The sequence below is a fragment of the Bidens hawaiensis genome, unplaced genomic scaffold (assembly GCF_021521415.1).
Source record: "Bidens hawaiensis isolate Kalapana, Puna unplaced genomic scaffold, B.hawaiensis_p1.1 tig00053089_1, whole genome shotgun sequence".
In the NCBI taxonomy this organism is placed as follows: domain Eukaryota; kingdom Viridiplantae; phylum Streptophyta; class Magnoliopsida; order Asterales; family Asteraceae; genus Bidens; species Bidens hawaiensis.
In genome coordinates, this window is record NW_027499554.1 from 76,562 (window position 1) to 91,125 (window position 14,564).

The window sequence follows — 14,564 nt, forward strand, 5'->3', positions numbered from 1 at the left end:
CACAGCTTCAACTTTAGCTCCAGTTCTAGGTTTCCATGTGAAACCTTGTGGTTCATATCCATGTTTTAACAAGAACTTTTCATCACCAGTGAGTACAGCTTGTTTCTTTCTTTGATATACAGTTTTTCTTTTTGATTTCTCACTGCCTGATGATTCTTGTGACTCATCAGACTTGACTGAAAGAGTAGTCTTGGTAAATTTCAATGACTGGTTTTCTCTTATCACCTGCTTTTGCTTCTGAGGATTTACTTCTTCTCACATTTTCAGTCATTTGCTTCTTCTTCTTTGTCTCAGCCTTCACTTCAACTCTTGTCTCTATGTTATTCACATTTCCCCTTCCCAAATACATTGCATACTTCTCTTTGTACAAAACAAAGTCTTGACCAAACTTTGTTCCATTTGGGACATGAAATGGCTGAAACTTGTTTCTCTCATTACATGAATCAGTATGGTGTCCATATTCATCACACTTTCTACACCACACCTTTCTTTTGAACATCTCATGTTCTTGTGGTTTTCTGAATCTTTCACTTGGTTTGGGCTCTCTTACACCAATTGTCTTTTTGTTTTTCAGATTGTCAAAATCAATGGAGAATGGTACAAACTCAGCCATTCTCATTTCACTTCTTTCCACATTCCCTTTAACAAAGACAACCTTTTTCAAGTTCAGTGGTTGATCATCTTCATTCTCTCTATATCTTGACTTCCTTCTTTCATATTCCTCAACAGTTTCTACCTCTCCCACATCAAAGTCTTCAACACTTGAAAAGATAGGATAAATAGGAGTAAAATATTCTATATCCATTTCTTTCTTATTTACCTTCTTTTTCTTGTTCTTTTCTAATTTTTCCAAAAACTTTTTGCTTGGAGGTCTGACAGCATTGTAACACACATTCTTCTTTTCACTAATGTCAAAATAAACATGTTATCTTTTCATTTGTTCATTCATTCTTTTAATTTTATGTGTAACTGGAGGATACTTTGGAAGTTGATCAACAGATTCAGGCTTTCTATATTTTCTTCCTTTTTCAGCAGCTTGAATTTCTTTTTCAGCAATTTGATCACTCAAATCACTCAGATCATCTTGATCTAATTCATCTGAATCAAAGTCATCTTCAGAGACTTGAACTCCAATTGACTTTTCCTCTTTCATTTCTTTCTTCATAACAAATTCACCATCTTCACTCACCTCACCATTCTTGTACAAATCTGCAACATCTTCTTTGTCTTGAAACACATCTTTGAATTGTTGTAGATAAGCACTTCTCTTCTCTTTATCAACTTTAGGCATAAAGTTGTTGTTGAATGGTGGTGGAACAGCCTTGTATTTTTCATCTTCATTTACTTTGTTCATAATTCCACAAATGTTTCCAGTTGAAACTAAGTTCTTTAGGAATTCATTTTCAGTTTGCAGCTTTGTATTCAGCACCTTTTCATCAATCACCATCTTCTTCAACCCACTAATTTCTGTTGTGAATCTTGTCTGAGCTCTATAGCTATTCATAGAATCCTCTTCCAAACTTCTCATTCTTTCCTCACTAACAATCTCACTTGCCTCATAAGCATTGATAATGCTTTGCTTCTTAAAACACTCACTTTCCAACTTACCAATCTTTTCTTTTAATTCATTGACAAGTTTAGGTAAATCAGCATTAGGATTAGAATGTACCTTAGATGAAGATGCAGAGTCTATGGCCATGAATGCCACATTAGCTCTTCTGATATCATCTGCTATATCTTCCTCATGGTTACTCCAGTCAAAGCTTCCCTCATGCTGAGTAGTTACTGCCACATTGCCTTGATTTCTTGGTTGATTTTGGTTTGCTAGAATGTTTTGAGTTGCAGGGATTTGAATAGCTTGATTCTGATTTTTGTTCATTTGATATACTTGATTTTGATTCATACCCTGCTGGTTGTTCATCTGAGGTTGATAGTGGTTATTAAAATTGGGATTGAAGTTGTTGTTTGGATGGAAGTTGTTGTTGTTGGGATTGAATCCTTGGTTATTGTTGAAGTTCTGCTGGTTGTTGTTTCTATGTACATTCTGCTGGTATTGTTGTTGGTTTCTAGGCTGTTGGAACTGATTGATTTGAAAGTTCCTTGGCAAATTGCACTCTCTTGCAAAGTGTCCAGGCTGTTGACAGTTGTAGCAGATAGCCTTGGATTTATCAAATCCTATTCTCTCATTTGGTCCAGAAACTAGTGATCTACCAGTTCTGTTGAACAGTCTCTTGCTTCTTAATGCCAACATTGCAGCTTGCCATTTGAGATCCATGTCTTTAAGGTCATCAGCATCTATTTGTTCCAAATCATCCTGCACTACACTTGTGTGAATTATGTTTTTGGCCACAAATGCATTGTAGGACTCAGTGAACATAGACATTAGGGCTTGTGCATCATTCCCTTGAACGTGCCCTGTACCAGCACTTTGAGCATTTCCATTTCCCACAGAAACTGAATCATCATCAATCAATTGAACATTAAATCTCTGTTGACCACTTTGATTGCTTGAACCACCTCCAATGAAAGACCTAGCAGTCTCATTGTTGTGATCACTTGGTTCTTCAATGATGGGAATTTGTTGTTGATTTTTTGTTGTAAGATTCCCCATTGGAGCAATTAAAGCATTTGACACATTGAAACTTGGTTTATCTTCCTTGATCATTTCATTCTCAATCATTTTAAGTTCAGCAGCTTGAAGAAAACATACTACATCATCCAATTTCAATTCATTGAAATTTTGCTTTTGAATGATGAATTTGCAAGCAATATACCATTCTTTTGGCATTGAGTTGAGCAACTTTGTATTTAAATCAAAGTCAGTCATTACATAGTTAGTTGTTCTCAACTCATTCACAATACTCAGAAAACGTTCTAGTATTGACTTCAACCTTTCACCATCTCTATACTTGAATCTTTCTAACTGTTGCTTCAGTCTTTGCTTCTTAATGTTCTTCAATTCAGTGTTTCCTTCATACATCTCAAGGATTGCATCATACATTGCCTTAGCACTTTCATGATGTGCAACCTTTGTGAGGATTTCCCAAGACAGACCAAGTTTGAGCATAGCCAATGCTCTGTCATCAACTTTTCTCATTCTCTCTCTAACAGCAGCAATAGCATTTGCATTAGCACCTTCTTCAACGGTAGCTTGTGGACCATTCTTGATAGAATTCCACATATCCATATCATTATAACAAACAGCAGCCTCAAAAAGCACTTTCCACTTGGTAAAGTTCTCCTGTCCATACAATCTAGGTATCTTATTAGTAGACACCTCTTGTTCCTCATATCCAGACATTTTCTTAAAATAAAAGTTAAGTTCTTATCAAAAATAGATTAAAACAATCAGATCTGAGAATAAATTCTAGATCTGAGGTGTCTGATATGAATAGAACAAGATTCAACAATAAAAATCAAAGCTTTAAGTGAAATAAGGAAAAGAAAACACCTAAAACTTGTAGATCTGGAAGAAAAATGAAGAACAGAGCTTCTGACGTCACAAATCAATCGAACAGTGCTCTGCTTAAGTCATTCTTCTTCAAAACTTAATCAGCAACAATCTTTCTAAAAATAGCAGCAACAAGCTCTGATACCACTTGTCTGGTCCGTTTCGGATCGAATCTTAATCAATCATGTCATAACTCACACAAAATTAATCGTGTTGACAAGAGAGTTAATGACGGGTTACTATGTTTAGAAAGATGACCGTTTGTTAAAGGCGGAATCAATAACAAACATACGGTTGCAATGAATATTCAAAATACGAGGACACATGAAGGATTCACTCAAAAGATTTCCATTTATATAATGTTAATCATACAAAAGGATAATCGATTAGGGTTTAGGAGGAATCCTAGGACAGCCGTCACACACAAAATATTCTCTTAATTAATGTGTCGGTCTTATCCTCTCTGTCACTCGTATTGCGTGTTTTTTCCGTCCCTTTGGCGGCGTGCCCTAATTATTCTATTTATAGGCCTGCCAACCTAGGACAGCTGTCATTCCTTCTAGAAACCCTATCCGATAGTACATATTCAAAAATTATACTAAGTGTAAAACAAGTCTTCCGGGTAAGCTTTTCATTAAACTTCAGTCTCCGAGTACGCAGTGTACTCGGCCTTCCTTCAGACTTGGTAAACATAGAAGTGTACTCGGAATCAGTTTCTGGGTAGACTTTTACTTAAAGAATATTTTACCAAGTAAAATATTCACCGAGTAGACTTCAATCTTCTTGGACTTATCAAACTTTGCTCGACAAATCCTTACGAGCAACCTTGTTCTTCTATGATCCTGTTCGGCTCATTGTTAGTTAAACAACTTATTGATAAGGCGTACTCGGGAGTACATACCTTACTCGAGTAGAACCTTATGTAACACCCCGTAACCGCAGCGGAAACGTAAACGGGATGCAACAGACACCTCTGATATCAACCACATTGTTTATAAAGAAAACTGAATACATTACTAAACTTCCAATTATATTATCTCGTATTTCATTACCGTCTAGGTGATACTCACATCATACAATACGATACATAATTCTATTTATTATAATGTATTCTAACATCCCGCACGCAAATCTTACACACATCAAGCACTTAGCACGTAAGCAATCACTTCATCTTAGTTGTACCTGAAAAGCATGTGAGAAAACGGGTCAACTACGAATAGTTGGTGAGTTTTACAATTTGAGTAAACCTTGATAAATCAATACCATAATATAATATTATCTGGGGACACTGTTAACCCAGTACTGTATCCATTCCGGGGGCAATGTTAACCCAGAAACACTTCTAGGGACATCTGGGGACTCTGTTAACCCAGTACTGTACCAATTCCGGGGGCAATGTTAACCCAGAAACACTTCTAGAGACATCTGGGGACACTGTTAACCCAAAAATGAGTTTGGTCACTCACGACCCGAAAATAGTTGTTGACTAATAATTTAATTAAAGTTGTGAAATTAGAGCTCGGTTTAGACGCCCCGTTTGGCCGCGGGACCCGTTTCCGTCTTTAGCGCACCGGAAACTGTTAAATCGTTTAAAATTACCCAAATCATCCGAATTATTTTCGGATGATTTATTTTTACTTGTTTAACTCAGTTATATGAAAATAGTTCATTTTTAGGGTTCTTATACACCAGTCAGCTCGTCTACCCGAACTTTGCTGGTTTACCGCGTTTTATATTATAAAAGTTCACTTTTATTCCAAATAAATATCCGTTCATCCTCGGATCTTGAGATTTTGCACAAATAACATTATGACAGTGGGGAAATTTATAAAAATATTTCCAGAATTAATTTTTATATTTAAAATTTATTTATCTATTTTTAAACACCATTTAAACACTAAATATGTCTTAAATACCAAGCGACCTTAGAAAAATCCCAAATTTTTCCTGGATGTCCCCTGCCATCCACATAGTCCCCTGTAAGTTTTCCAGAACCAAATCTCTTTTTACATGCCATTTTCACTAAAACCGAGCTAGAAAACCCTAGAACTCGTTTAACCGAAAAGCCTACTTAGACTTCTCCAACTGACCTCAAATTTTGTGTGTGACTTATTCATGATATAAAAAGCTTATCTGCAATTTTCCAGAATTTTTCATCATATTTAACTATTTTTCACCATTTTTGGCCAAAACCGAGCATTAAATTCACCAAATATTCATCCTTTATCCAAAAATTACCAAAAATTCATAGAACTCATATTTTCATGTGTAGATAATCTCTGTAAAATTTCATGACCTAACTCTAAACCTACCACAATCTGTCCAAAAACTCCAAAACCGAACATAAACTGAATATACCTTTCGTTTTCCGCCACTACAAGCTACAAACTCGTCTTTCCACCTTATCTACCACTAAATACAGAACCTACAACCAACATACCACACTACCAAGCAAGTTACACTCACGATCAAGCCTCTTACACTATAGTTTCGGTTATGATTCAAAAACAAAGATTTAAACCGTAAAAATTCGTTTTTGGTTCGTTTAACTCCTTTCTTGGACCAAGATCCCTTGTATAACCCGTATACATCACTTGATCATGCAAGAATCGGTTTTCATCTTTGAAACCTCATTTTCTTGCAAATTAACTCAAGAAACGAAGATGGAAACGTGTATAACTCGATTTTTACCTTGTTTCTCTTGCCAAAATCTCGGTTTTTAGTTGATATTGTGGAGAGGATTGTAAGGATGATGCCATGGTTGTTTGAAAAAATGAGAAATGAATGGGGTAACACCCCTTTAGGCCGATCGGAATTTTTGGAAGGTGGGGTGGGACCCACTTCTCCAATTCTAGCCACATGTTTGGATTCTCGAAATCCGGATAATGTTTTGGATAATCTGGTTCAGTTCGTTTTTCGGTTAAATGGTTAATTCGGCTTAAAACGAGGCTAAAACGGTCGTTCTTCGGCTTAAAAATGAAATTTATATAAAACCGATTTAAAAACTTTAAAAACTTAAACCATGTCATTTATTAACTTAAAACATCATATTATTAATTATCGCGCATCTTTTTAGGCTTGATCGATCATCTCTTGCTCGGTTTGGTATGGAAGGTTTCGTTTAATGTACCGACGTACCATTAAATCGAAATTCTTTTTATGTGCCGTACTTTACTTATCCCGAAGCATTAATGCTTCATAACATCACTAAATATCATAGATAACGTCTATAATTGAACCCTCGATTCGTTCGGGTTTCAATAACTATCGATCGATTAATCGCATAATCAATACGATGAATTATATATTCACGTACAATCAATACAGTGAACCCTGTATTCTCGTATAATTACTATGGTAATTCATGTACCAGACATTAAATATGACGTAACTATTGTCTACCGGTTAGGGTATACCGGTTTTCGTCGGAATCGTTACACCTTACTCGATATAACTTAGAGATATTCCATCAACTCATCAAGTATACTCGGACCATAATTATTAAAGAATACCTTGCCCGGTCTTCCAATTACTTGGCTTCTTGGACTTGGTTGACCAAACCTTACTCGGAAGAGTAAAATACTTGGTCTTGAAGAACAATCCTGCTTGACAAAGTGAACCTTACTCGGATATGCCAAATAGATGAACCTTACTCGGAAATCACTAAAAAGCATACCTTGCTCGGATATCCACTTAAGAAGATTATTTGAAGTAAATCGTGCCCGGAAGGCAAAATCTCGTACTCGGCTAAGTAAAAGCTTACTCGAAGGTCCAAGGTGTACCCGGATTCAATACTTAGCAGTTTCTGAGGAGGTTGAGAAGATTCCAATCTTCAATATTCTTCATTTAGGCCAAATCTCCTCATTTGGGTCAAACTCTTGACCCAACAGCCACAACCATTGTCGCCGCCGCCGCCTGACCATAACTGCCACCACCACTGTCGCTGCCTGAACACCACCACCCTACCATCTCCACGCTTGACCCTGACCACCACCACCACCACAACCATTTCCCTGTCGCCTGAGAGCCACCACCACCACCATCACCACCGCCACCGCCACCACCATTTTCGTCGCCAGAGTTACCACCACCCCCGTCACACTATTGCAGTTTTTTTTTTCTTTTTATATATTTTTTTGTAATTTTTTTAGATGGGAATGTTTTTATTATTTCTATTTCATTCATACAATTACTTTTGGATACCAAACAACACAAAGTAATAATTCATTTCATTACCATAGGTTAACCAAACAAGACAAATGAATGGTAATGATCAATTTCGTTCCATTGTCCATTTCAATCCTTCTCCCATTCCATCCCCCTCCCCCCTCTTTCATTCCATTACCTTCAACCAAACATACCCTTAGGATTACGTGTAAATTGAATTTGATTATGGGATGATTATGGTATAAATTGGGTTTCTTCTAAAATCAGGAAATTTGGAAGATCAAACGACAAAGTTATATTAGCAATCTTTTCAAACAAAAATTTCAAGAAAATGATGGTATCAGTTCAACATCAAGTTCAAACAATTTTTTTGGTTATGTAATACAATAGAAAAAAATTCGGTTATTGTATGAAATACGACAAAAAAAATCCGTTAACATTATATTATATGTGGTAATGTTTTTTGAACATTACCCTTGAGATTTTTATCTAGATTCGTCACTGGATTTCCTGATCCCCACTAGTCATAGTTTATCATTTTCGTGTCCCAAGGGTAGATCCACATGGAAAATCATTAATGGATTAAACTTGTTAGTTATACTCATATTCATTAGGTTAAAACCTAGGCACTTAAAAAGCTAAGCTATGTCTTTTTTAATCAATGCTCACCATATAAGGCGTGTTAGACATGTTTTAGACTATTCTTTATAGTGAGGGGCTTCGAAGCCCCAGCCCAGTGGGCACCGGGGCTTCAAAGCCCCACCCTAAAGATGCCCCTCTATGGTGAGGGGGCTTCGAAGCCCGTTTAATTTTTTTAATTTTTTTATAAAACCAAAAACCAACAAATTTATTAAATAGAATAATAATAAAATAGATACTAAATTAACTAGAAACATATACCTAAAAAATCAACTATTTTTAGTCGTTATCGTCGCCGCCGTTTTCTTGTTTGTTTCTCCAAATATGTTCAACCAAATCCGATCGAAGACTGAAATTCTTCCTTTTTTCGTGTTCTTAATAAATTAACAAATTTCTCATCTTCGTTTAGTGTTGTCATCGGATCCAGCGCATGGTTGTAGTCGTCTTGACAAATTGCTCTACCCGAAACCTCAAGTATCATATTATGCAAGATAATACAAGTGCACATTACATTTTTAACTTACCCATTTGCTGAATACGAGCAGGATGTCTAACTATAGACCAACGTTTCTTTAATACCCCGAATGCCCTTTTGATGTCCTTTCTGGCCGACTTGTGTTTTTTCTTGTAATATTTTCGTTTATCATCAGTTAGGTACGTAAAGCTATGAACCAACGTGGCCCAATCCGGATAAATGTCGTCGACTAAATAATATCCATATTCGTAGTTGACACCATTCGTGGAAAATGAGGTGTCGGGTCCAACTCCGTTTACGAGACGGTAAAAAATAGGAGACGCGTTTATCACTGCTATATCATTGTTTGCACCGGGCATCCAAAAAATGCATGTCATATCCAAAGATCAAATGATGCAACAACCTCAAGGATAATTGTTGGTCCATCATGATCACCCCGATGATAGTGACCTTGCCAAACAACTGGGCAGGCTTCCCAATCCCAATGTGTGCAATCAAGACTACCAAACATCCCAGGAAAACCGTGTCTCTGTTCATGCGCCTCGTATATTTTTTGTATGACGGTTTGAGTCGGCTTCCTCAAATAGTTTTTATGATATAGTTGAGGAATACCTAATAATAAATTTTTAAGGCCAGTTTATAAATTTTGCATTTAAAATAAGAGTATTTATAAATACATATTTAAAATGATAATAATACTCACATTTGCAGAACGTGTTAAGGGCTTCACGAGCCACTGTCTCCGATATTTGTAAATACTTTTCCATGGCGTCGCTCGAGGTCCCGTACGCAAGTTGACAAATCGCCGCCATGCATTTTTGCAATGGAGAAAAACCCGGTCTACCTCTCGCTTCATCCCGTTGTTGAAAATACGCATAATCGTGTTCTAAATCACCAACCATTCGTTAAAAAAGTTGGCAACTCATTCGAAAACGGCACCGGAAACGTTCAGAATCAAAAGTCCGCGTCCGACGAAAAATAATCTTTATCAACCGTTCATGAGCACCTACACGATCCCATTGAAGATGAGGTCTTCTTGTTCATGGTTGTGAGCTTTTGCAATGCTCGGCTAAGACTCGGGCAGCATCTAGAATAACACTCAATATCATCTCATCCCCTGAATCCGAGTATGAAATAACGTTGGGATCGGGTAGTAGTCGGGTGTCGAAGATGATTCGGAAGACATTCTTTTGGAGAAATTATATAAGTTTTGAATAGGTGTACGTAGGATATGTTTAAGTTTGTAGAGATTGAGTGAATGATATATATATATATATAATCTTTTTTGAATTTTTATTTTTTTATAGCCGTTAGAATTAGCCGTTGAGGGGGGGGCACCAAAACCATCAACGCCCGCCCGGCCGTTGGAACGCTGGGCAGCACCACCAAGGGCGCCCCTTGGTGGTGTTGAGCGCCCCAACGGCGCCCGCCTTCAGCCCCGGAAGCGCCCCGTAGCATGCTGTCGTAGGCTGGTTTCAGGTCATTATTGATGTTTCAGACTGGCTTTAGCAGTTTAGACAAAAAATCTGTAGGTGACCAATATCTGGCTGGAGTACCGTGATGTTTGCATGTTAGGTGAGCGCCTTTTGCAACTTTGTCTACATAGGAGACTAGGAGCACATTGAAACCAAAAAACAAAGTATAGTAATCTACCAACAATTTAATTAGCTTAAAAAACATAATAAAAAAAAAAACAAACTTCTATACAATTTACAATAATTTCCAGATACCTAATTTTTCTCGGATCTCAAGTACAAGCCGAAGAACATACTCAAATTCTTCTCGTCGCCTTTAAACGCACCACCCGAACATCAGGTCATGTCATCCCCATTTTAGGTCAATAATCGTTAACACAACAGTCAAAACCGGTCTCATGCATCTCTGATCTCTTTGTATCAGACCCCCCTCATACCATTTGAACCAAACATCCAAAACACTCATGTGGTTAGAGACATGGATTCATGAACCTGAGCAGTAACAACATACTTCCAATACCAATGCTTAGTCCAAACACTCTCCATTGACTCAAGGGGAACTCCTTTGGTCTCAGGCAAGAAAACACCAATAATGGCTGTCATGAGCGACGTCATCGCACCATATAATAAGAACAAACCAAACTTCATTGAACATAACATTTGCATTGATATTTGAGCGAGTATAAAAGTTATAATGAAGTTTGTTGAGACACCTACGCCTGTTCCGGCTGCACGAACCTCTATTGGTAGTATTTCACTTGGGATGAGCCATGTAAGCGGGCCCCATGACCATCCGAACGCTGATGATATTAAACACATAACACTAGCACAGCCACCCAATAGCTATCCTCGAATTCGTCGTATTGGCCTTGTAATTGAATTGCTAGTGTACAGCGATGAATACCTACATTCATGAGTTGTTTAAAACTCGGTTGGTTCTTTTAAATGCATATGCTGGGCGGTTTTCACCTGTTTATGAATTTGGGTTGTGTTACTTTTATCTCGTAGACTAAATAAGTTGAAAATCGCTTTAGCCTATTCTTGATTTAGACAATTAACAAGTTAACTGTTCATAAAAAATCTTTAAAATGATTAAGAAAGTGTTTGTGGATATATAAACCACAAAACATTTTTATCTTGGGACCTCTATGACCGGATATATAAACCAAATTATAAAGGGAAAGAAAATAGACAGACAGACATACATACATGCCCAAAAATGATTTGCACACCCGCCTTGCAAAAAACATCAGCCTCCTCCCCAACTTATCAACCATGCAAGTTGACATAAGTACCGACACCAAATTCACGATTCCAATCACCGCAGCCGCGAACAAAGACCCATCGGTCCCGATCCCGATCGTCCTCAACACCACGGGCGCATAAAACGCAATCATACCGATCCCGTGAGCTGCTGAAACCCCGTAATCGCCACCGTCAATACTAAATGTGGCCTATATTTAGGCTCCAGTAGTTTCATGTATGGCCACTTACGGTTACACTTAACGGCCTCATTAGTAATAATCAAGTCATTTAGCTCGGCTTCAGCCCCCGCCCTCGTTGACCGGACCTTGGTCAACGCGGCTAAGGCCTCGTCACAATGCCCGCGTTGGATCAGGCCTTGACGGTGTGTCCCGGATGAAGAAAGCTCCGATGATGAGGATCAGGGCGGGTACGCTTGCGCACCCCAGTGAGAGCCGCCAACCATGGCTGCTGTTCGAGTGGTTGGCGGCTAGGTTGATTAAGCTGGCGATTACCGCGCCCAAGCATACGAAGAACTGAAAAGCTGTGTTTAATGCTCCTCGCCATTTTGATGGTGCCATTTCGGTTATGTATCTGGAGCACCTTGAACACAAGTCATGCACATTATTATTATTATTATTATTATTATTATTAGTATTATTATTATTATTATTATTATTATTATTATTATTATGAATTAAACAGGTGACATTAATAAAACCATGCAAGTCAACTGGTTTGGTTTCTCGTTTCTCAAAATCATGCATGGTTACAAGTTATGCACTTTCAAATGTAAATTATATTATGTTCTTTGTGAAGGTAAATGGTCGTTGTGTCTTAATATCTTTCTTCAAATGGTCCATAAAAGTCTATATTTTTTGCGGCTTGCATTCCTAAGAAAAAAATCATATGAAGAAAATGTTTGTAGGTTAACCCAACATGATGGGCCGTCTTCGTTGACACTCCTCCGTCCCATTATAAGTGTCAACATTTTCTTTTTTATTTGTCTCATTACAAGTGTCAACTTTTAAATTTATTAACCAATTTCCAAGTTTACCCTTAAACACACACAACTAACATTAATAAACAATATTGATGGACTCACTTTTCAAGGGCATTATTGTCATTTGGTAAGAAAAAAAAGTGATCATTCAATCCACCTTAAACTTTGTGTTTTTCAAACACTGACACTTATAATGGAACGGAGGGAGTACTAAAACTGATCTGTTTCGACGATCAACCCACCCCTAGCTTGAGCACCTTTTGGTTGGTCTAACCGTAGGGTTACGCCAAGAGCCTTTATCAACATAAGTTTTTATTTATTTTATAACGACTAATATATGCTATAATCCTACTTTTAAATCTATATTTATTAATGAATCAAAAGTAGGGCGGGCCGGCCCAAAGGGGCCATTTTCAAGGGTGCCTAAATTAATTTTTTCCCTCGTATGCATACATAAAACTAATTTACTTTTTATAAGTTTAAACATATTATACAATGATGGAGATATAAAAAATTTATTTTCATTTCCTATTATTTTTCTCCATCATCATAATCATATGCAGGGTCTTGGAAATTTACGGACCGAGCTTTAGGTTAAACCCTAAACCTCATGGGCGAAACACCATTTTAATACAACTAGGATCCTGTGACTTACATTACATAAAAAGTGCACACCTGATTTGCGAATCCGATGCCAAACCCGACGAACAAGCGACCAACAATGAGTGTAAGAACACTGTCTGCAAAAACCGCAAAGCGTTGCCTGTTATGAAGAGGATCCCACTAGTAATCAAACTAAACCGGCGTCCCTATCACACGTGTAACCCGTCCCGCCAACAGAGACGACATCAAACCCGCTATGAACATGGACGATATGAACGCGGTTAGTTTATGACTATCAAACAGGCAGTATTGGTCTTGACTCGCGTCCATCATCTTTGCTAGAACTGTCGGAAAGAACTTTTCTAGAAATGGCGTCATCATCATTACCCCTCCTACAACCAACATAAATCTTTATTACATACAAAAGATAAATGAAACGAAAGAACACAAACAAGCATGTTCGTTTATTTTTAATCAAACCAATGGGGTTTTGCTGTTTATGTTTGTTAATAAAATTGTGTTCGTTTATATATGTTCTTTCATTAACAATATAATTGAACCATCCACGAGTGTAAATGATTGAACATAAATGAACGAAGATAACTTAGCTAAAAGCCAATTAAAAGTAAATGCGAACAACAATGGGTTGGACATAAAAAGCTATTCAAACTGGACGAAATTGTTGTGGGCTTAAAACTTTCAATAAATATTAATGGACATAAACAAACGAACTTAAACAAACACAATGTAATGAACATAAATGATATTAACTGGAAGAACTTAATTGAATGAATGCGACATGCCTCCATGTTCATTTAACTAAATGAATAAAAATTTTTGATCATGTTTTTTCATTTATAGAATAAACAAATTACTCGTCAAGCGAATGATTCACTGAACGTTTCGTTCGTTTTGTTCTTGTTTAGAAACGAAACGCGAAAACTAACCACAAACAGTAGTATCGTATCCATACAATAAACCAGAAGAACCGGCGACGATACAAACAATTATAACTGAGTTTGTCAAAGGCGTTTTAATGATTTCTTCATCTTCTTCCATCATCATCATCTTGACTTGTTGGATATTTTTTATTTTTGATTGAAAAAAATAGTTTGATGATAATATTTTGGGAAAATGGTGTCGAAAGTTGTGGGGATGGAGAGGCCGAAATTTTTTGGATTTTTGTAAGATTTTTAGGAATTTGGAAAATTATAGGTCCCATGATTATCTAATCTAAATTGTCAACTTTATTGGTCCTTACATTTGGATAATTTGTTTGTTTTCTTTAACGACAAATTTATTTACTCCTTGTCGAATCAATCATGCCCAAAACTAAGCTAAGATGCATGACATCGATGCTTAAAAAAATGTTGGTAGGTAAAAGGTATTATAAATAATAACTACAGAGATATTCAAGGAAATACATGTTGGGACATGTATGCCCCAAGTATTGACATTAGACAACGTTGCTAATACAGTACGATCCAAAGAGTTATATCATGATCA

The 14,564-nt window shown here is 37.0% G+C and overlaps 1 pseudogene across 1 annotated transcript; it reads right to left on the minus strand.

The window, feature by feature from the left end:
* Positions 1–10,438: 10,438 nt before the first annotated feature.
* Positions 10,439–14,329, minus strand: LOC143599916 (sugar transport protein 5-like; annotated as a pseudogene). Its single transcript, XR_013147379.1, has 4 exons — positions 14,006–14,329; positions 13,129–13,450; positions 11,416–12,055; positions 10,439–11,114 (listed from the first exon to the last, which is right to left on the minus strand). The product of XR_013147379.1 is annotated as a sugar transport protein 5-like (transcript).
* Positions 14,330–14,564: the final 235 nt, after the last annotated feature.